The following is a 22,960-nucleotide window of genomic DNA, read 5'->3' on the forward strand; positions in this document are numbered from 1 at the left end:
TAAACTTGACAACCTACACTCTAATGTCCTAATATTCAGCATTCTAATGTGATAAATCACCTAGAATATCTTTCAACTTAGAAAAAGAGTCATGGGTCTTGCACATAACACCTCGTCCTGGTATATCAAACACATGTGGCAAGTTATTTCATAATCTGTCTATACAAGAAAAAGGTTACAGCCCGGACAAGACAACCTATACTCTATGTCCTTATATGCAGCATTCCATTGTTAATAAACATGTGTAAGGTCATGTGACCTTGACCTTAGAGGGAGGGACTCAGACACGGGTCTTGCACGCGACACGTCGTCTTGTGGCAAGTTATTTTAAAATTTGTCCATACAAGATAAAGTTACAGCCCAGACAAAACAACCTATACATTATGTCCTTATACAACGGGTGATCCAGAATGATGTGAACATCTTACATATTTTCTTTATTTATCATCTCAATCTTTTAAAATTGCATGAATATCTTATTCAAAGTGTTCTACATAGACGATATGAATTTTAGGTCTGAAAAATTACGAGTTTTAAAATAACAGTAACGCATGGTCGGCGGGTTGTCTTAAATCAACCTTTACAACCATTTATTATGTATCTTTCACGACTCCTGGCGAAATTCTGTAGAAAGAAAGAGGACAAAAGAAGACGAGGGGCAGGACATTATAGACGTCGGTGAAGAACATCATCAAAGGGAATTAATTACCGTTTGACAGTCCCCAGGCCTTCCAGCAGCCACTAACAACAAGAGCACCGCGAAACGGAGCATTATACGCCCGAAGAAGATTCGGCTTGAGATCTTTAATAAACATTTAGGTTATGCTAGTATACTGCTTACTAGGTGTGAAGTGTTTACAACAAAGGCTTAAACTTCCAATATTGAAACTATATCTAAAAATTGCTTTATTGGTTACAGAGTTGTGGCTAGGACACGTTTTCTAAAAATTCCTTTATTAGTAGTAACACAAAGTTGTGGCCTGGACATGAAATTAGCCTTTGAGGTACGGACCTGGAAAGCATGCTTGACAAATCCTTTTAATGTAGAGTTGATTTGTATAAAGTTATTTGAAAATTGCTTTAGTAGTAACCCAGTTATGGCCTGGACATGGAATTGCTAACGTCCCCCCCCCCCTGGTGATTCTAGTGTTTGAGGTATGGACCTAGAAATTGCGCGCGACACATCCTTTTAATGTAATGATGCTTTGTATAAAGTTATTTGAAAGTGACTTTATTAGTGACCATGTTGTGGCCCGAACACTGATTTGCTAACGCACCCCCACGGTGATCCTAGTCTTTGAGGTATGGACCTGGAAATTGCGTGCGACACATCCTTTTAATGTAGTGATGATTTGTATAAAGTTATTTGAAAATCGCTTTATTAGTTACCAAGTTATGGCCCGGACACGGAATTGCTAACGCCCCCCAGTGAAATTAGCCTTTGAGGTACATCCCTGGAAAGCATGCTTGACAAATCCATTTAATGTAGAGATGATTTGTATAAAGTTATTTGAAAATTGCTTTAGTAGTAACCCAGTTATGGCCTGGACATGGAATTGCTAACGTCCCCCCCCCTGGTGATTCTAGTGTCTGAGGTATGGACCTGGAAATTTCGCGCGACACATCCTTTTAATGTAATGACGCTTTGTATAAAGTTATTTGAAAATGACTTTATTAGTGACCAAGTTGTGGCCCGGACATGGATTTGCTAACGCACCCCCATGGTGATTTTAGTCTTTGAGGTATGAACCTGGAAATTGGGCGCGACACATCCTTTTAATGTAGTGAAGATTTGTATAAAGTTATTTGAAAATCGCTTTATTAGTTACCAAGTTATGGCCCGGACACGGAATTGCTAACGGACGGACAGACGATGGAGGCCATAACATAATACGACCCTTTGAGCGTATAAAAAGGGGTACATCCTGGCCAAGTTCAAATTAAATCTGACCAATCATTACCATGATACAGTTCCTGACAAGATTTTTCAAAGATTTGACCTAGTGACCTAATTTTCAATCATATATGACCCAGTTTTATATACGTCCATGAGTTCATCAAGGAAAACATTTTGATTAAATTACATAAATATTTGACCATGATAATCCCTCCAGTTTGTTCCAAATATTTTTCTAAGATTTGACCTAGTGACCTAGTTTTTGACCCCATGTGACCCACTTTTAAAAGTGGTCGTGATTTGATCAAGGGGAAAATTCTGACCAAGTTTGAACATTTTCAGATCAATGCCTACCAAGATATGGCTCCGTACAGATGGACGGACAGAAGGACAGAGCCAAACAATATCCTCCTCCCGAAACCTTCGGTTCGGCAGGGATAATAAAACACTTAATCCAAAATACACATGTGACCTTCAATCCAATCCTTCCATACCTTCAGTGCTACATCATTGACCTTAAGATAGAATTCCTCATTTTTAATTTAAACAATATTTTTTTGCCTGAGTATTTGGACTCCAACAACATCGGAGATGATGACAGACCCAAAAACACTATCGGAAAAAAAATTACTTCAGTATGAGGAGGTCAGGCCTCAAGACAGAGCTCAAAGCAAACTAAAAATTGCTTTTAAAGTCTTTTATATCCATATCAAGTTATTTATAAACAAACTTTAAATGAAATAGTAAATTTAAAGCTCCAGACCCTGATTTCAGTAATTATCTTCAACTTGACCATCCCTGAGACATTATAGTCCTATATATAGTGAATATGCGTGCTAGTTTTCTTCCTTTATAGACCCTCATATCCCGCGCCACACACCTGGGAGAAGAGTTCTTTATCCTCACTCGGCTCAAGAAGATCCCCGTTGTTGTAAAGGTCCACCTACACATTGCTGTTAGCCTTGACCCGGTGAAGGATGTGGCCACGTACCGCTTCTAAACAACGGGAGTGTAAGATATTTTACATATTTTTATTTGACTACATACATCAAGTAGCTATGTATTGTAATCTGCTATAATAGGTCAAAAGCTTTTTTAAGGGGGGTGGCGAGGTGGAATATGATTAAAGGGTGAATAAAGGTAGACAATGGTCCTTTCATTTATTGACCTACTACTGAAGACATACCTATGGTTTCATTTGTATGGGACCAGATCTCAATGTCATCAACCTGTCGTCCCTGGTTGGGAAATCGCACCACCAGTGTGACCAGCTTTCCCCGACATACCCTTGTGTAACACAAAATTAGGAATAAACAAACATATTGTTGATATATACTACTCAAAATTTGATAGGGATCATGTTTTTTAATGTTAAGTACATACGTATTTCAACAAAACGATATATCAACACTAAATGTTATCAAATGGCATTGTTTCAGGTTTCAAATGTCATAAGATATCAGTACCAAACCAATTCTGTTCAAGCGTAACGGACTCCTTAACATGATAGGGGTCAAAAGCAGGCGTATATCAGGCTGTGAACAAATTTGGAAAGTCAACAGAATATCTTTGAACTTTTCTTAGATCATGTTAGTAGCATGTGTGATGTCCACGAGCGTCAATAAAAGCTTGACATCGCCTCCGCATGTTGCTGATAAGCCTCCGGAGCTGTTGCTGAGGGAGTCTGGCCCATTCCTTCTGAAGCGCTGTTCTGAGCTGAGGAACCGTTGTTGGCTGGGCCGGACGAGCAGAAACAGCTTTCTGAAGAATGTCCCAGGCATGCTCGATCGGGTTCATGTCGGGGGAACGAGCTGGCCAGTCCATACTCTCGATGGTAGCATTTTCCAGAAATTGGTTTGTGATGTTTGCTCTGTGTGGGCGCGCATTATCATTAATGAGAATGAAATCAGGACCGATTGCACCTGCATACGGTCGAACATAAACGTCCAGGATCTCGTTACAATAACGAACAGCTGTCAACGTACCGTTTTCAAATCCATGTAAGACTGTTTTCCCGTGCATGCTGATTCCAGCCCATACCATGACTGAGCCCTTGCCATAACGGTCATGTTCGGCGACACAAACTGGAGCAAAACGTTTATTACGTCCCCTCCACACTCTGGAACGTCGATCTGTAAAGTCAATTCAAAACTTTGACTCGTCTGTAAAAAGCATTGTGGTCCATTCGTTTAACGGCCATCCAACGTGTTGACGTGCCCATTCCAAACGGTCCTGGATGTGGTATCGGGTCAATAGGATGCGAATTGCCGGTCGTCGTGCCATCAAGCCGGCACTATGCAAACGATTTCTGATGGTTTGCGTTGAAACTCTTACGTTTTTGGCGTTCTGGAAGTCATTACGTAACGAAGTGGCGTTACGAAAGTGGTTACATCTGGCTAAAACCGCAATGTAACGATCCTGAACGTCAGATGTAGCCTTTGCACGACCACCACCATGTCGATGTTGAGCATTTCCATTCATTTGATAACGATTCCACATCCTGCAAACTACACTTTGTGACACATTCAGGTGTTCTGCCACAGTCCTCTGAGACAACCCTGCCTCCAGCATTCCAATGCCAACATGCATTTCATCAGGAGTTAAACGTCTTCTGTTTGGCATTTTGAACAAAATGTGGTAGATGTTCCGAGTAAAAATCGAATACACGAAGCGAAAAACAAGAAATGACCACATTTTAAAGTTGTTTCATGTATGCCAAAACGCCTTATTTTGTGGGCATGCAGTTTTCCGTGCCGCCCGTGCACGCGCTGGTAGCAATACAATCAATATCATCGAACATTCTGGAGGCCTACGAAGGGATAAAGCTAATGCTTTGAAATTAAATAAGCATGCTTATTTGGTCTTTACAAATAACTAATCAAGTGATTCTTATCAAATTTTGAGTAGTATACTTTTAGTTACTTAGGCCGTTTTTTTTATTAATTGGTTAATGGATAAGAAGTCAGACTAATTTTTTTTTACAATAAATGTATTTTTCATAGCTTTTGTGTCAGGCATGAGAATGGCTGATTTACAAAAAAGAGGAAAAAATTTGCCGGGGGTCAAGGGGGCAGCATGTCCCCTTGTCGGTCCAGGGCAAAGCCCTGGTAGGGGGCCAGGTGGGCAAAGCCCCCCTGAAGCTCTTGGGTTTTAAGGGATTTCAGTACACTGAGACTGTCTTAAAATGAAAGGTTTTATCACTGAAAATCAATAATCCAGATTAATCCTTCAACTAATTAGTCAGGTTTATACTTGATGCTAGAAGTCTGCAATCTTTGCTTGACGAGGGCTTGGTGTTTTTCACTTTTCACATGATCTGCTACCGCAACAAAACCTCTGCTCCCATAGTTAATGGATTTTAAACAAAGTTCACAATAAGCATTTCCAGTCGTACACACTTTCACTACATCATTGCCCACTGTATATTTGTACGGTTTACCATCAATCAATAAGTCAATTTCTCGCTCTAGCCATGCAAACGAAAATTTGTTTTTCACTGTGGCATCAATTTCTTTGACTTGAACAACATCATTTTTGCCTAATTTCTCCATTTTGGAATACTTCAACAACAAAAATAGTATTCTTCCTCCATTTTGAAAAGAATGCCAATCTGAGGATAGAAGACGACTTTCGATTGGACAACGAAATTGAAATACGCTATTCCATTGGCAGAAATCCATATACGGATTCCTTTGAATGTTATCGCTGAAACTTTTCACTTTTGGTATACCTCGGATATCTAGCTTGAATTCAGATTAAGATAAAACGGCAGAAGACTAACGGCCATCGGTAACGGACCAGCAAAATGGTGTACCCCTTACCCCCCCCCCTAAAAAAACTCCTCGGATTAACATCGATCTAAAAAATGGCCCTGGCGGAACCAAAATCCGCGGAATTCCGCGGATCCGCGGAAAATTCTCATGCCTGGGCGAAACCCAAAACCAAAAGATCAAAATATCAACAAACAGGAAAGACATATTCATAGATACATATGAATGACATTTGAATTGCTTGTTTTGATTTCTATGCAACACCATGTCTGCAATGCCTCAATATTATACTTTATGTTCAAATGTTCACTTTGTAATACACATATGTTTGCTTTACAGTCCAAAGTTCTCTCGACCTACCAAATTAAAATTTAAATTAATGTAATTCTGATATAAGCATTCTATACACTTAAAATAATGTCACATGTAAAGTCAATATTATTACAAACTTTCAGTTTTAGTGTCACTTTTTGTTGATGTTTTTTAGAGCACATCCTGACTGCAAGAGTATTCCTATTTGTAACACTATTTCCACATATCGGCCTTACAATGAATATGCCTGTATCTCCTCATTGCTGGGCACTACTTCTTCTCAACAGAAAAAGCACAATGTAACAAATTTCACTGACTCAATTATTTTTTAAATGGAATAAGGAAATGTGAATAATAAAAATGATTTTAAATTCAGTAAAGCATTCTTTGAAGTTAAGATTTTTCTCTTCAGCTTTAACAAAATCTAAGTTACCCAAGATTTTGATAACTTGGATAGAACAGTCTCCATATAATTTGTTTAACAATTAATGCCCCCTCAGACAAACACAGGACAATATGATTGATCAATAACTCTGGTTTATATGTGATTTGTTGCCATTGATACAGACATCAGCCTTAATGAACCAGTTTCCAAAATCAAAGTCCTCCTGGCAGGTCTTTTCTTGCGATATTTTCGTCCAGTCTTTTTCATCGGTTGACACATAAATAGTGTGATATTTTACTTCACCTGATGCTGATGCAATTACATCGCTTACTGTTGAGTTGTCAGTTATTACCAAAAAAATCATTTAAATGCAGATGGTATGTTGAAAATGAGAATTTATTTTTTGTATGATCTCAGCTCAATTGAGGCTGCCATTTTGAAAACAATTTTTAAAACTGCATCCTTATGTTGCAAAGGAAGAGGCAACAGGTTTTACATCATTTTATGTGAGCAGAAAAAAAATGTGAGCAGAAAAAAAATTCAATTTACTTTTTTCAATATTTTTTTATTTTTACCAAAAAATATATTATTTATAGTATATTAGTTCAAAAAAGAAGATAAGTGTTTGTGTGTGTGTATGTTTTAATGAACCGCTTAAATTTTTATGTAGTTAAAAAGCTGTATACTGAAGTTAAGGCAACTCCCCAAAGATTACATTAACATCCTTATCTATTTCTGGACAAGATGTAACTCTAATCACACACAATTTATTTTGCCTTTTTATGAACTATTGTCTTTAACTACTTTGAACATTTCCATCCCTTCACCTATATTTAAAAAAAAGCCTTCACTTTCAATTATTCTTCATTCGATTGATCTCCAAATTTTTCCTTTTACTTAAAATATCTCTTACATATATTTCCAAACCAAAAAGCTTATGCGTATTTTGAAAAACAACTTAAGGTCATTTATATACCTGCTAAGTAGTAAAATGGACCTCTCTTCCCTACACGGTTCATCACATTCATTCACATACTCCTTGAGAACAGTCAGTGCTTGAATCATCCGTGTGGTTTCATCCATCAGTTGACTGCTGGATTCCTTGTCTCCCTCAAGCACTGATATTGTGTCATACAGAGCCTGAAAGTGAAATAAATCACCATAAAATAGTGTCCCTTCTCAAAAAAGTGCGGAAAACGCGCGTTTAACGCGCGTTAAACGTGCAGAAAACGCGCGTTAAACGCAGCGGTATTGGCACTGCGTTTTAAGCGTATTTTTCTTACCGAGTGCGTAAAAAGTGAATAAAATTGAACAGAAAAGCGCACTTAAGCGTATTTTTTCTGCGCTTTTTACAAAAAACCGCACTAAAAACGCACTTGAGTGTATTTTAAGTGCGTTTTTTAACAAAAAAAATACACTTAAAACGAACTTACACAAAAAAAAACGCACTAAGTGTGTTTAAACCGCGTTTTTTAGGATAAAATGCGCACTTAATACGCAGTTGAGTGCGTCTTTTCTGAAAGTGCGTTTTTTACCTCCAAAACGCGCAGTTAAAACGCACTTAAGTGCGTTTTTTAGAAAGAATACGCACTTCTTGAAAGTGCGTTTTTAGTTCGCTTTTTGGAGGTAAAAACGCACTTCTAGAAAAGACGCACTCAACTGCGTTTTAAGTGCGCATTTTTGGGTTAAAAACGCAGTTAAATGCACTTCAGTAAAGAAGTGCGTTTTGATCCCTAAAAAATGCGCTTAAAACGCACTTCCGTTTTTACTGATTAAAAGTGAATCTTTTGCACCCAAATTTTATGAAAAAAATGCGTTAAAAGTGCATTTTTTTCTGCATTAAAAGAGCATTTTTCTGTGTTAAAAAAGAGCACAAATTCACTCAGGTGCATTTTACCTGCATTAAAAGTGTCCATTTTTGCAAAAATAAAAAATGGACACTTTTAATATATTATTTATATATATAAATATATTGAACCATCAAAAATAGAACACATTTGAATAAATAAATACTGATTTTGTTTTTGTTTCATTTAAATTTCCTAAACATGAGTTTGTGTTACATATATAAAAAAATATCTCATAATTAATTTAACATGACACCTTGTAACTGGACATAATATTATTATGTATTTACAGTCTGACAAACAAGTGCATATTTGTAAAATTTAGCAATAATAAAATAACCTTTTACTCAGTGGCAAAAATAATTGATAGAAAATCATGAAACTGTAAGCTACAAATTGGAAAATGACAGTCTCAAGAATCTTTTGTTATATTTTTGTCAAATCTAGAGATTCCTGACAGCTCTGGAATAAAACAGGGTATCATATTTTAAATAAGTATTGACTTTATTAGTACTTAAATTGATTGACCCAATTTGGCCAGTTTCCAATAACTGGTAAGCCATGTGGAAGATGACAGTTTTATGACCCCTCCAAAAACCAACACAGTAATCATTTGTATAACTTTAAAGGTGCTAGTGTGCATATTTATGGAAACATGGCAATTTCTGCTTAATATGTTAATATTATATTAACATATATAAGGATAAAAACAAGTGCATCTTCATAGAGTTTTAAAACTACATCTACTATCTGGGACCAATAATCCTACTTCCAGCTACTATCTACACCAGCATTGTTATTTATTAAAATATGTGCACTAGATTGAAAGTTGACAAACAAAAGTCCCACAAGTAGTCAAGTGTCATAACAGTGAAATTAACAACTGAAATAAAGAATACATACCATGACCTGAGTGCTTTCACATGTCAGTTTATCACAAATCATCCAATAGTGGTATTGTCATGTTTCTAATCATAGTTCATATTTACCTGATCTAATGATCATTATTTTATTTCACTAATCCCTTTAATATTAATTTGTTTTAATTGGTGTAAATCCATTTATTAATTAAAACATCATCAATATTCTTTTAATGAAATCCCAACAAAATGGCTACCAGTAGCTTTGATTTGAAATTGGCTCCCTAAATGCTGAGATTTAATTGGTCCTTGGTACAATCAGATAAGATCAGGCTTATCATGCATGTTGTAAAATTGGAAAGGAAATGACAAAGAATTTGGTAGTCATTACAAGAAACTTAAGGAATAATAATTCTATAAATGTTGTAATTACATGCAATTGATTCTTGCCTATAAGTAAAATGTGTTCTTTTGATTACACAATAAATAAGAAATTATAATATATTTTTGATTTTTAAAATAATCTTTCTTTTTATTTCATTATTTAATTTTTTTTATTTTGAAGGTATATTGATCAATAATAAAATGCTTATTTACTGGTTGATTTATTCATTCATTCATATTCTTGTATTTATATGTGTATTTCATAAATGTTATTTTGAGAAGGGCATGATTCACATTAATATTAAAAAAAGTAAAAGATTCACTTCTTAACAAAAAGATGCACTTAAAACGCACTTACTGGTGGTCAGAAAAATATCAAAATAAAAGACGCACTTAAAACGCACTTATTGGTGGTAAAAAAAGAAACAAAATAAAAGACGCACTTTTCCCTTAAAAGATCCACTTAAAACGCACTCTGCTGAAAACAAAAACCTAAAAGATTCACTTTTAACGCACTTCTGTATAAAAAGCGCACTTATTGACAGAAAAAATACACTTAAACGCACTTCTGTTAGAAAAGACGCACTTATTCACACAAAAAACGCACTTCAGTTAACAAAAGACGCAGAAAAAATACACTTATTTAGAAAAGATACACTTATTACGCAGTTATTCATAAAAATACGCAGAATAAATACACTTTTTCAGAAAAACGCAGGAAAAATACACTTTTTAGTGCGTTTTAAGCGCGTTTTGGTAAAAAGTGTATTTTTTTTTGAGAAGGGGTATTATCTAGCAATTTTGATTTTGTGCAATTCTCCACCATCAACTTCAGTATAATCTCCCTTGACCGAAACCACAAAGTATGGTGTCCTAATGGATAAAGAATGGTGTCCTAGTGGATGTAGAAAGTACAAATTAAATCTAAGAATATTATTATGTATTTATTTTTTTTTCTAATTCCATTTTGGTCATAGGCATTATATCATTATACTTTCAGGGCTTTTAATTGACCCGAGCTCCCCGGTTTTGACACACAGAAATTGTAAATGACCCGAAATTGACGCATCATAAATTTGAAGTTTGCGTCAGTTTTGACCCAGGAGAATTTCAGTGGGAGAGTCAGTAAAATCAGTCAGACAGGAGCCTCTGACTGTTTGGTGGGAGAGTCGGTAAAATCAGTCAGACAGGAGCCTCTGACTGTTTGGTGGGAGAGTCGGTATAATCAGTCAGACAGGAGCCTCTGTTTGGTGGGAGAGTTGGTAAAATCAGTCAGACAGGAGCCTCTGACTGTTTGGTGGGAGAGTTGGTAAAATCAGTCAGACAGGAGCCTCTGACTGTTTGGTGGGAGAGTCGGTAAAATCAGTCAGACAGGAACCTCTGACTGTTTGGTGGGAGAGTCGGTATAATCAGTCAGACTGGAGCCTCTGACTGTTTGGTGGGAGAGTCGGTATAATCAGTCAGACAGGAGCCTCTGACTGTTTGGTGGGAGAGTCGGTATAATCAGTCAGACAGGAGCCTCTGACTGTTTGGTGGGAGAGTCAGTATAATCAGTCAGACAGGAGCCTGTCAGACAGGAGCCTCTGACTGTTTGGTGGGAGAGTCAGTATAATCAGTCAGACTGGAGCCTCTGACTGTTTGGTGGGAGAGTCAGTATAATCAGTCAGAATGGAGCCTCTGACTGTTTGTTTAATCCGCAAGAGCAATCAACACCCGAAGTGACAAGTGATTATAGATCTGGAATCTGGGCGGTTACCGTGTCAATTAGCAAAACTTGATGACGTAATACTAACTCCGCCCATTATGCAAATTAACGAATACCTTTCGCTTTTTCGCAAAGTACGATGGTTTTGAAAAACAACAGTGCTAAGATATATTTTGATCAATAATTTTAAGTTGTTTTATTATATCTCAAGTTAATTTTTAAAAAAATCACTGCGTAAATCATTGTCAGTGTTACAGTTAAGTTCTTTAACAAAACAGTATTATATAACAGTTAGGCCTCTTCTTTTATATAAATTGGTTTACAAAACCGACGGGTCTAATTTTCCGAAAAGTACAAAAAGAACAGAAAAGTTCAAAATTATTTTCCCAACCATTTTGATTTTGGTACGAAGCGGAAAAAAAGAACAGATAAGAGCATAATGCAGTAGATCTTGACCGTTTTAGTTTGTTCCGTAGCCGTATTCGCCAATTTATAGTGATAGCATGTGAGCCAGTCAACTGTTATGGCAGCGCTGTCGGAATTGACAATAGCAGTCATATCATTCTCTGTATGAAACAAGAGATGTTTGTCAAACATTATGCCCCCCTGACATCAAGTTGTCAAGATTTTTTGGACAATTGAATGAAATATGTATGGACCACCAAGGTTTTGGGCCTTGGGTGCAGGCAGTGTCAAGTTATCACTCATACAACCTTTTGCATTCAAAGTCACTGCGACCTTGACCTTTGACCCTTTAAATTAAAAGGGGTCATCTACAGGTCAGGCCCAACCCCCTAGTCAAGTTTGATGATCATAGGTCCAGGTTTTGTTGAGATATCACTGGGAGAAGCTTTGTTAACCTTTTAGTGTTAAAGGTCACTGTGACCTTGACCTTTGACCCAAAATCAAGAGGGGTCATCTACTGGTCAGGCCCAACCTTCATGTCAAATTTGATGACCATAGGTCCAGGAATTATCAAATTTTGTCTTCAAGGTCACTGTGACCTTGACCTTTGACCTGATGACCCCAATTATAAATAGGGGTCATCAACTGGTAAAGTCCAACCTACAAGTCAAGTTTAAGGACCATGGGTGCAGGCATTGTTGAGTTATCACTGGGACAACTTTTTATCATTCAAGGTCAATGTGACCTTCAACCCAATGACCCCCAAAATCAAACGGTGTCATCTACTAGTCAAGCCTACCCCCAAGTCAAGTTTGAGGGCCATGGGTGAAGGCATTGTCGAGTTACCACTGGGACAAATTTTTATCATTTAAGGTCAATGTGACCTTGACCCTTGGCCCTATGAACCCCAAAATAAAAAGGGGTCATCTACTTGTCAAACCCATACTCCAAAGTCAAGATTGAGGGCCATGGGTGCAGGCATTGAGTTATCACTGGGACAACTTTTTATCATTCAAGGTCAATGTGACCTTCAACCCAATGACCCCCAAAATCAAACGGTGTCATCTACTAGTCAAGCCTACCCCCAAGTCAAGTTTGAGGGCCATCGGTGAAGGCATTGTCAGTTACCACTGGGACAAATTTTTATCATTTAAGGTCAATGTGACCTTGACCCTTGGCCCTATGAACCCCAAAATAAAAAGGGGTCATCTACTTGTCAAACCCATACTCCAAAGTCAAGATTGAGGGCCATGGGTGCAGGCATTGTCAAATAACCAATCAGACAACCTTTTATCATTCAAAATCACTGTGACCTTGCCCTTTGACCCAAAGACCCCTAAAATCAATTGGGGTTATCTACTGGTCAGGCCCTATCTTCATGTCAAGTTTGATGACCATACCTCGTAAGGCATTGTTGAGTTATCACTAGGACAAGCTTTGGTCTACCAATGGACGTACCGACTGACAGACCGACCTACCGACAGACATGTGCAAAGCAAAATACCCCTCTTCTTTGAAGGGGGGCATAATAATTAATTAAAACATGCAGGAGTAATAATAAAAAATAAAAATAACAATACTAGCAATAAGCATTGACGAATGTAACAGCCGACACAAAAAATAACTGTCACGTGATTGTTGTTTTTCCCCTGTTAATTTAGGTCATTTAAATATATTGTTGTTCATAGATAAATAATAAAAGAGTCAGCGTCTGCCATTAAATTAGAAGACACAAATATCTGTAAATTATGAGTTAGACAAGACGCCAATGCGGCAACGCCGCATTAAAGCCGGATTTTTATTTGACAATGAAATTTTGCAAACCGAGGATTTGAGCTAGTGACCTAGTATTTTTAGTTTTTGATCTGAGGTGACAAAAATTAATGAATTTTTATGGCTGTGGAATTCTTTCTCTTAAGGCAATAACTCTGTAATTGGCTGAAAAAGAATTGCAATTCCTGTACACTGCACTCCCTCTCATTATGATCTATCACTGTATGAAGTTTTATTAAATTCCATCCAAAAGTTTTCAAGTTATGCTCCGGACAAGAAAGAAACAAAGGGCTGTAACTCTGTGGTAAGCTGAAATAGAGTTATGGTTCTTGTGCACTTCACTTCCTCTCATTATGATCTATCACTTTATGAAGTTTTATTAAATTCCATATAATAGTTTTCAAGATATGCTCCGGACAAGAAAAAGTAACAAAGGGCACTAACTATGTAATTAGCTGAAATAGAATTGCGGTTCCTGTACACTGCACTCCCTCTCATTATAATCTATCACTGTATGAAGTTTTATTAAATCCCATCCAATAGTTTCTAAGTTATGCTCCGGACAAGAAAAAAGTAACAAAGGGCAGTAACTCTGTAATAAGCTGAAAAAGAGTTATGCTTCTTGTGCACTTCACTTGCAGACAACGCGAAAACTTTTCCTTCTTCACAGGACATTGTGACAGGTAAACACTGAAAGTTTACCTGTCGCACCAAATTTTTACCTGTCGCAATGTTACAAACAGTATTCAGTAACATCAGCCTAAACCTTGATTTTAAGCCTCTTTTTTAAATAAGTTTTGTAATTCCCCATTATAACAGGTTTAGATCTTTTGGGTTAGATTTGTCCTACAGTACTATAATAAATGAAACAAACAAACATAATGTAAAAAAATCAATATTCGGATCTTATAAATGTCATAATTTTTTTCTTCCCTTGCCTCCCAAAAAAAACTCATATCTGGTTCGTCTACCCATGGAACAGCTAGATCTTACTCTTTTAATTCATCTTTAAATTAAAGATACAATACGGTTATAAAATGTAACGAATTGTACTACAAGTCAAACTCAGGCACAACATTTATGCGAAAACGAAAGTAGAGTTCTTGTTATTGGCAATGTTAAACAGAGCGGAAAGAAAGTCAGCTCGGTATATTAATCATCATATTTAAATTAACACCATTGCCGGGAACCACTACATACGGAATTTTGTAATTTCCGAACATTTCCGTAAAATAAAAGTATTAGAGTACCAGCTGAAATCGGAACCTTACGCGTTTTATCGGCTTTTACGGAAACATGTCGAAACGGGGTTTACAAATAGTGAAGCACGGATTAACCCGCTGAATAATCATGATATAAAAATAACTCTGAACATTTATTTAGAAACTGAAAGTAAATTTTCCGAAAATGAAACGGTGCTGACTTTAATTTTTCACCGGACATTGTGACCGACCAAAACAAAAGTTTCGTCGGTCAAAATTGAAATATACCGGACATGTCCGACTGTCCGACGGACATTCGCATTGTCTGCACTTGCTCTCATTGTGCTTTACCATTGTATGAAGTTTTAATAAATTCCATCTAGTAGTTTGCAAGTTAATGTCTGGAAAAACAAAATGACAGCAAAAAAATAAAATAAAGGGCAATAACTCAGTAATGAGTTTAGGTAGAGTTATGGTTCTTGAACAATGCACTTCCTCTCACTGTGCTTTACCATTGTATGAAGTTCCAATGAATTCCAATCAGTACTTTTCAAGTTATACTCCGAACAAAAAAAAGTAACAAGGGGCAATAACTTAGTAATAAGCAAGAATGGCATATGGTTATTGTACCCTGCACTTCCTCTCACTGTGCTTTACCATTGCATGAAGTTCCAATGAATTCCATACAGTACTTTTCAAGTTATACTCTAGACAAAAAAAGTAACAAGGGGCAATAACTCAGTAATAAGCAAGAATATAGTTATCGTTACTGTACACTGCACTTCCTCTCATTATGCTCTACCATTGTATGAAGTTTGATTACGATTGGATAAAAACTCTTGATTTTATTACATAAAATGAAAACTTGAAAGCAAAATTGTTAACGCCCGCCCTCCCGGTTTTCTCCATTCTATAACCCGTAATTTTTCGATGAAAAATGCGGCTTAAAAAATTTTAATAACATTTTATGGTAATATATGAAATAACAGTGCACTAAGTGTGAGTGGTGAAATCAAAAGTAAAATTTCTAAGTTGACACCGGTGACCTAGTTTCACAATTTAATCTAAAGTTTGGTTGGTGGTGTTTATGGATTTTAAATCACAGAATGGTTTGGAAATACTTATTAAAACTTGTTTATTCTGGATTACATGTTTATTCATGTTTTGGTTAATAGTAGAGTTAAAACAATGAAAGAGTTGAACACATGTGTCAATGACATTTACTGATGCTGGGAGTTGTAACTGTGCAAAACATTTAGATAAAACAACACGGACTTTTGAATAAGTCCATTTCAATTTGCAATGAACTTGATATTGCACTATAAATGAGATTTGTTGTTGTAACCAAGGAATACTCTTTAAAATGAAAAATAAACAATCATGAAGTATAGATGCCCTGTGAACGCATACACAAAATGGGAGAAAATTAAAATATCCAATACATAATTATGGATTTCTCTGTCAGTTTACTATTATTGGTACATTAAGTTAAGTCACATGCTAGATTATTTTGCTATGTGATTTTTATGTACTGATGTGGTAATTTGCTGCAAGATTTGAATTTGAAATGGATTTGGTGAACATCCCATGGTAAATATCCCGGTCCGAAAATATCCGGTTTTGAGATTTTCAGGAATTGTTTTTACAATATTAAAGCTCAAATGATCATAAAATGTTACTTGTTGACAAAATTTGTAAATATTTCACTTTGACATTTTCCAATATTGAAATAACTGAAACAATGTTTAGCAAAATGAAAATGTAAATAATTGTTTTAATACAGTGCAATTTTTGTGTATTTTAATGTATAAAATGCGCCTTCTCTTTGCTTTTTTAAATTTAATATTGGTCAGTTTTAAAGTGTTTTGCATTCATTTTTTCTTTAGCATACCCTTGAAGTTAAAGAAACGTCTTGCTGAGTGATATTCAATGTATCTTTGATAAAAAGTGTAGTTTATTCATGTACAGTGCAACTTCGCTATGTCAACGTCGGATAACTTGACTTTCCGGTTATGTGGACTTTAATCCCGAATTTATTCCTTCTTAATCTTTATAAAATAAATCAGCTTTTGTCTATTTTTCTATCTCGATTTTTTCGCTATGTCAACCTCCTATTTCAGTCCCATTGGTCGAATTTCACACATTTTCCTTGTCCCTTATGTTGAACTGTAGATCGAGGTGTAAGTGTGAAAGTTGTCATGGAGGCTTGCTGCATGTCGCTAAATTACCATGCGTGTCAAAATAACAAACTCATGATTGGAGGTTAATGGGTTAGTGTGAATAATTAAAGGTGTTGTTTATGTATTTGATTACAGAATCTTTTATTGATCAAGCTATACATTGAAACGCACAATTTAAATCGACGATGACATTATCGTAAAAATTTGACAACATTGAAAATTACGTGACAAAGTAATTTCTCTATACTGCATGTAGAACACAAATGGGCATAACATATGTGCTTTACCATTTTCTTACAATGTACAAGTGTATGCAATTGTGATTTAATAGTTGATTTGTGTAATATATCAACGTGAATAAAATAAATTGGCACAAATAATTCATTTTTTATCACCTAATTTTTAAATAATACGTTTGCTGTTTCCACAACTGTAAAAACACCATTCCATTCAATTCAAGTCGGATGTCGGACATGTATCAAACTCATATGTGCTTGGATTGGTTATACTTTTTTGTAATTGGGATGTGTCGAATGTTTGTTATCTCTACTTTTTTTCCTAGGTCCCGACAAAGTCGACATAACGAGTTCGGACTGTATACAGGATTTACAGTCAATTTCATTGACTTTTTATATGCACAGTATGTAAGATTTAAACTGTGTGTTTAATTAGAACCTTGAAACTTTGAGTGTATTAAAACAAGCATTAATAGCATTTTAAAAATTAAAAATGTCAAGTAAATGTTATAAAGTTTCAATGTTGTTATGTTGTTCTAAGATTTTCACCCTTAAAGAGTATGTTTTGTGACTTTTTTCCTTTTTTTCCACCACCCGGTGGACATTTTTCCCAAAAATTCTTGTAAACCAAACAATAAACAAGAGCTGTCGCAGAGACAGCGCGCTCGACTATTCCGATGCTTTTCAGTGTATGGATTGAAAAGTTTTAGCGAAACATGCATGCATCACTGTTAGATTAGATTTCAATGCAATACATGATGTGCTGAGATATTTACATAAATTGAATTGGAAAATATTTGAGGTGGTACGCAAACTTTAACATAAATTCTAAGTAGAAAAAGGGGCATAATTCTGTCAAAATGCTGGATACAGTGACCTCCTCCTGTGTAGAGGTTTGGGGCATGATGGTGAACAAGTGTTGGAAGTTTTAAAGCCATAATTATGTTAATGGACTTTGAAAATATTTGAGGTGGTACGCAAACTTTAACGTAAATTCTAAGTAGAAAAAAAGGCATAATTTTGTCAAAATACTTGATAGAGTTACCTCCTCCTGTGTACAGGTTTGGGGCATGATGGTCAACAAGTGTGCAAAGTTTCAAAGCCAAACGTCAATGGACTTTGAAAATATTTGAGGTGGTACGCAAACTTTAACATAAGTGGTTACCCCGATGCCTAGCTTGGGTGACTAGGATAGCTCTCCTTATTCTAAGAAGCTAAAAAATAGTGGCCTTATGGTTATGCCGTTTATGAAAGATACACTATTGCAATATTGGCTATAGGGACATTGAATGTAATTGTTTACTTCCAAAAAAAAAAGAAAAACGTGAAAGTGAAAGTAAGAAAGATGGCATTGCAACTAAACGATCGCTGGTGCATATTGGAATTGGGTTACATAATGAACAAGCATTAAATAAATAATATGTTCATCATAGATAGAACATATTTATCCAAGTTTTGACTCTGGGAATTTTTTTAACCACCTAAAAAAAGGAAATAAAACAAGGTATTCTATTAAAAGTTATACTGATTATTTTTCGTAGTGCTTGAGATTTTTACAGAACAAACAGTGGATCTAATTCAGTAAAACTTTATAAAACACTGGAAATTTTTATTATTTATTTAAGTTTTGGAAACTATTTAATGAAGTATGGATAATTATGTACATGTACCTTGCCACGCCATCTTATGACAGATGAGACCTATTATTTATGAAGAAAGACAACGAAATTAAAAACAGACAATGACTCTTGAAAAACTGATTTTGACTTTTGAAAATCTGAGGAGTCATTGCTTCTTGGGTTTTAGACCCTGTTAAAAGCCCTTACTTCATTCAACTGTGAGCCTGTTCATTAGGCCATAATATCATACACAGGGCACTATTACCATTATTGATCTGGAACGTACCTTAAGTCTGTCCATGGTGGTCCGCATAAAGTCCTCGTGTATCTCCACCTGTGACTGCTGCAGACGTGGGCCCAGGTGTGTGAAGGTGTCCTTCAGAAGAGTGATAGCCTTCTCAGCAACATTCTCATGCCCATGCATCAACTCCTGGGGTAAATAAACAACAAAACCATTACCCTTGTTGGACCTGTATAGTGCCCACAGGCCCCACATTCAGACCCATGACCTAGACAAACTCCTGTTGGTTTTTGCCCCAATATTTCTTGGCACTATTTATCAAATTTATCTAACACAGGTAAATAACGCAGACTGTGAATTGTAACTTTAACTTCTTCTGAATGAACTACTACAAACACACTTAAACTTACAAAATGTCAAATGACTTCCATTTAAGAGATAGTAGTATCCTACAAGTTCAAGGTCTTCCATCATGTAACCGCCTCGACGCTTCTGCATCAACTTGTTCTCCTTCACGTTCAAGTGCTTGAAGAACGCTCAAAACAGCTGAAATGTACATCATGTATTATTCAGTCTCACAGAATTTCTAAAATGTGAAATGCAAAGCTTCTAATGGCTTTGAGTTTGCTTATTTGCTGTTTTGCATTTTAGTTTTCACATAATTTGCCCAACTTTTAAAACTAAAGAAATGTGAAGGCTATTTTCTGAAAAATACATCAACATTTCTTTTCATTGAAACCAGCAGTTATGAAATTGCTTTTCTGAGTCTGAGTCCAGACTTGGACTTGAGACTGTTCGTAATCACAGCCCCAGCTTGTGCACCCTTCTGCCTTATTCATATAGAGTGATTTAGTTAAGCAAATAATTCCATTGTTTGTTAAAGCTAATCATATAATTATGAAGACATACAACCTAAATCCTAGGTTGTCCTAGTCCTTAAGGCCAAAAAAAAAAAAGTTCTTGTTTCTGGTCACTTGACCGACCGTACTTTTTACCCCAGAGAGAACAGTTCTGGATACGTGCTATCCGACAAGGATATTTAAACAGGGCTTTCAATGGACCCTACCTCCCGTGAGATATCGTCAATAACCCAAAGTTCACAAGTAAGTGTCACCTTTGACCCAAGAGAATTTCAGTGCAAGACATGTTATTCCTAAAACTGAAGATCAATGCGGCCGCAAAACATGTGCCGAATGTTTGTTTATTCAATTCAATTGTCTGTAAAGTAAACACATGTCAATAGCAATTAACGCCCGAAGTGACATTTAGTAAACAACCCTGTCCATTAAGAGCAGTCAAACTCAATGTTGTGAATAACTATGCTTAGAATATGTAAATGGATACCTTCGGCAGTTTAAGCTAACTACGGACAACAATGTTTCTATATCAACAATTGAAATGTTATTTAATTCAATTTCACCTATTAGCTAAAAATAAAAGATAAATCTTGGAAGTTTGTAAATGCGTAAAAAAGATGAAAATTGTGTCTATGTCTCCTGCTCATGCACATAGTCCAAAAATCAGGTGCTTTTATGTTTACTTCCTGTCAATTTTAATAAAAGAGAAAGGAGAACTATTTGACGTAAATCCTGGTCTATCTACAGTTAAGTTCTATTACATAACATGTTGATTGCTCAGCCATTTTTATAAAGGAACAATAACGGGATATTGGCAATAAGAACGCTGAATGTTTTTGTTTACTTCCGGAAGAAACCTAAGGTGAAAATGAAACTGAAAGTAAAAGCGAGAAAAATGTCATCGCATATTGGAATTTGACAAGGGTGCATCAGATTACATAAAAAATAATACATGCATCCTTTTTAACTCAACACTTACAGGTACAACCTCGGTAACATTGAAATATATCGCCAGTCTTCGTAACAGATCGCTACGAACGTCTAACATATTTAAGTGGCCATATGTTGCTATTTTTAGTAATGAAAGGTATTCCCCGCTATATATAGGTTCTACATCATAGTATTTTGAACTAGATGATTTATAAATATTGTTGTTAATTAAATAAAAGAAATTGGATATTTTTACAACAAACAGAAGACAATACATTCAACATTCCGATCCAAAGGATTATAAAAAATTTTTTTATAAAAAATCACTACCTACCGACCCTTAGGATTTAGAGGCCCGTGACCAGAAACAAGAAAAAAAATTGGCCTAACCTGAAAGGATATGTGGCAGTTGAAACCTTAAACTACTTCAAAGACCTTATGTACTTGTAGGCAATTCTCCTATAAAGAAGTATACACCCTAGAAACATTTATACACTAACATTTGTAGAATAACAAAAGTTTACAAACTACAATTATTTTTATGTGTTGGTCAACTAAGTACTCGGTTATCCTTAAATATTAATTTGTCTCCATCTGAACAATCGTAGATTGAAATACTTCCAAGTGCAAAATTGCAGCTGTCATAACAAGGAAACTAAAGTAATAATTCATGAAGCTTACCATTGGCATAAGCCCTGGCCTTGTTCATATAGGCGGTGCGATTCTGAGCAACAGCCATCACAATGGCGTGGTTCCACTGGAGGATGCTGATCACCGAGTTGAAGAAATACACATGTGACACTCGGATAGGCATGTGGGGGTAGTTCTTGTGAGCCTGAAATGTAGCACAAGAACATTGCATTTAAGTATACTGTTTTTTCTCCCTTTTGAGGAAAGGCCTCAGGTAGTAAGTGGAGTAAATTTGCAGAAACATGCAGCTTATTAAACTGCAGTTTTTGCAAAACAGTGTCAAATTATATTAAGCCCTATGCAAAAAGGCCACCTGTTTCTTCTCTTTCATTCAACTTTAATAAAATATTGATACTTGAACACAAGCACTCTTTTTTTCTGTATTCACATCTTGATCTTGGTCAACGGGGGGCAGATAACTGTGGTCTTGAGCCTATTTAAGCAACACTTTTTCAGAAACAAGACTTCAAAACTCCTATATCTCAGCTTCAGGCTACATGCAACACATACTGAAAGTTTGGCAATGATATATTAAACACTAAATGAACGAGACAAACCTTTGAAGAGCCATTATTTCCTTATGCATTGGAATAATTTGACCAAGTAAAGTTTTCCTTGTAGCTTTCAATGGTGTCTATAGAACAGCACCACAAAAATGGCCTGCCCACTCTTTTAAGATTTGTTTCTAAGAAAAATAAGGTTTTTCCACATTATCAGCTTAGCGTTTTATATAAAAAATGACATAGAGCCAAACTGAAATGCTTCAACTTGTCAAAAGTTTGCTTTTCTGGTCCACTTATATACATTGGTAACAGAACTGTTCAGTTTAACAAAAGAAATTAGTGATCATGTGTTTATAGACAGTCTAAACAACACCTATGCCAAATTGTTTGCTTCCGGGACAAATGGCGCAACAAAGGAAATGGCAAAAAAAACACCAAAACTGAAAGATTCAAGACAACTGCTAGTGTTTTCATGTATGAGGTGGCTACATGATGTAGAAAATGCACAGATAGCATTAATATGCCCATTTTTATTTTTATTTTTACTTTAAATATCTCTTTTGAAGGCTAGATTTGGCATTAAATTCAGAGTACAGCACTTCACCATTGTCTAAAAGTTGCTTATAAATCTCACTCATTGGAATCATTTACACACAAACAAGTACTACAGAGTTGACTAACATCTTCATTCTTCTGAAAAATTTGGATTCAGAGCTGCATCTCCTGGATTCAGATTGCAGGACTACCGCCGGGGGGAAAAGCCGCAGCTAACTGGAGCTTATTGGCACATCTTGATCTGCAAGCAAGACACAAAAGCGATGTTTTACACTTAAAAAACTATCTGCCACTACTGTTAAAATTTGAAAAAGGCCTGTAGACACTCATTTGAGGCATACACAACCTTTTATGTAGTCATAAATGTGATAAATATGCAAAAAAGCTCAAGATTTCAAAGATTTTCAGGACAAATTTTATGAAACATATAGTCTTTTGGACATTTTGCAATCAGTTTTTAACAAGTCAAAAGGTTAATCTTATCTTATTGAGTACCCAGATGCCTTTTGAAAGTATTCAAACCAGACATGCTTAGAATTTCTTCTTACTTGGATATGGTATTCCTTTCTCGGAAATCCTTGCCGAGAGCCGGTATGGAAAACCACACGA

At 35.9% G+C, this 22,960-nt stretch overlaps 1 pseudogene; it reads right to left on the reverse strand.

Moving 5' to 3' along the window:
* The window catches only part of LOC128210916 (probable ubiquitin carboxyl-terminal hydrolase FAF-X), a 59,923-nt pseudogene that overhangs the window by 31,628 nt on the left and 5,335 nt on the right, over positions 1-22,960 (reverse strand).

The sequence above is a fragment of the Mya arenaria genome, chromosome 12, assembly GCF_026914265.1.
Source record: "Mya arenaria isolate MELC-2E11 chromosome 12, ASM2691426v1".
NCBI classification, from domain to species: Eukaryota; Metazoa; Mollusca; class Bivalvia; order Myida; family Myidae; genus Mya; species Mya arenaria.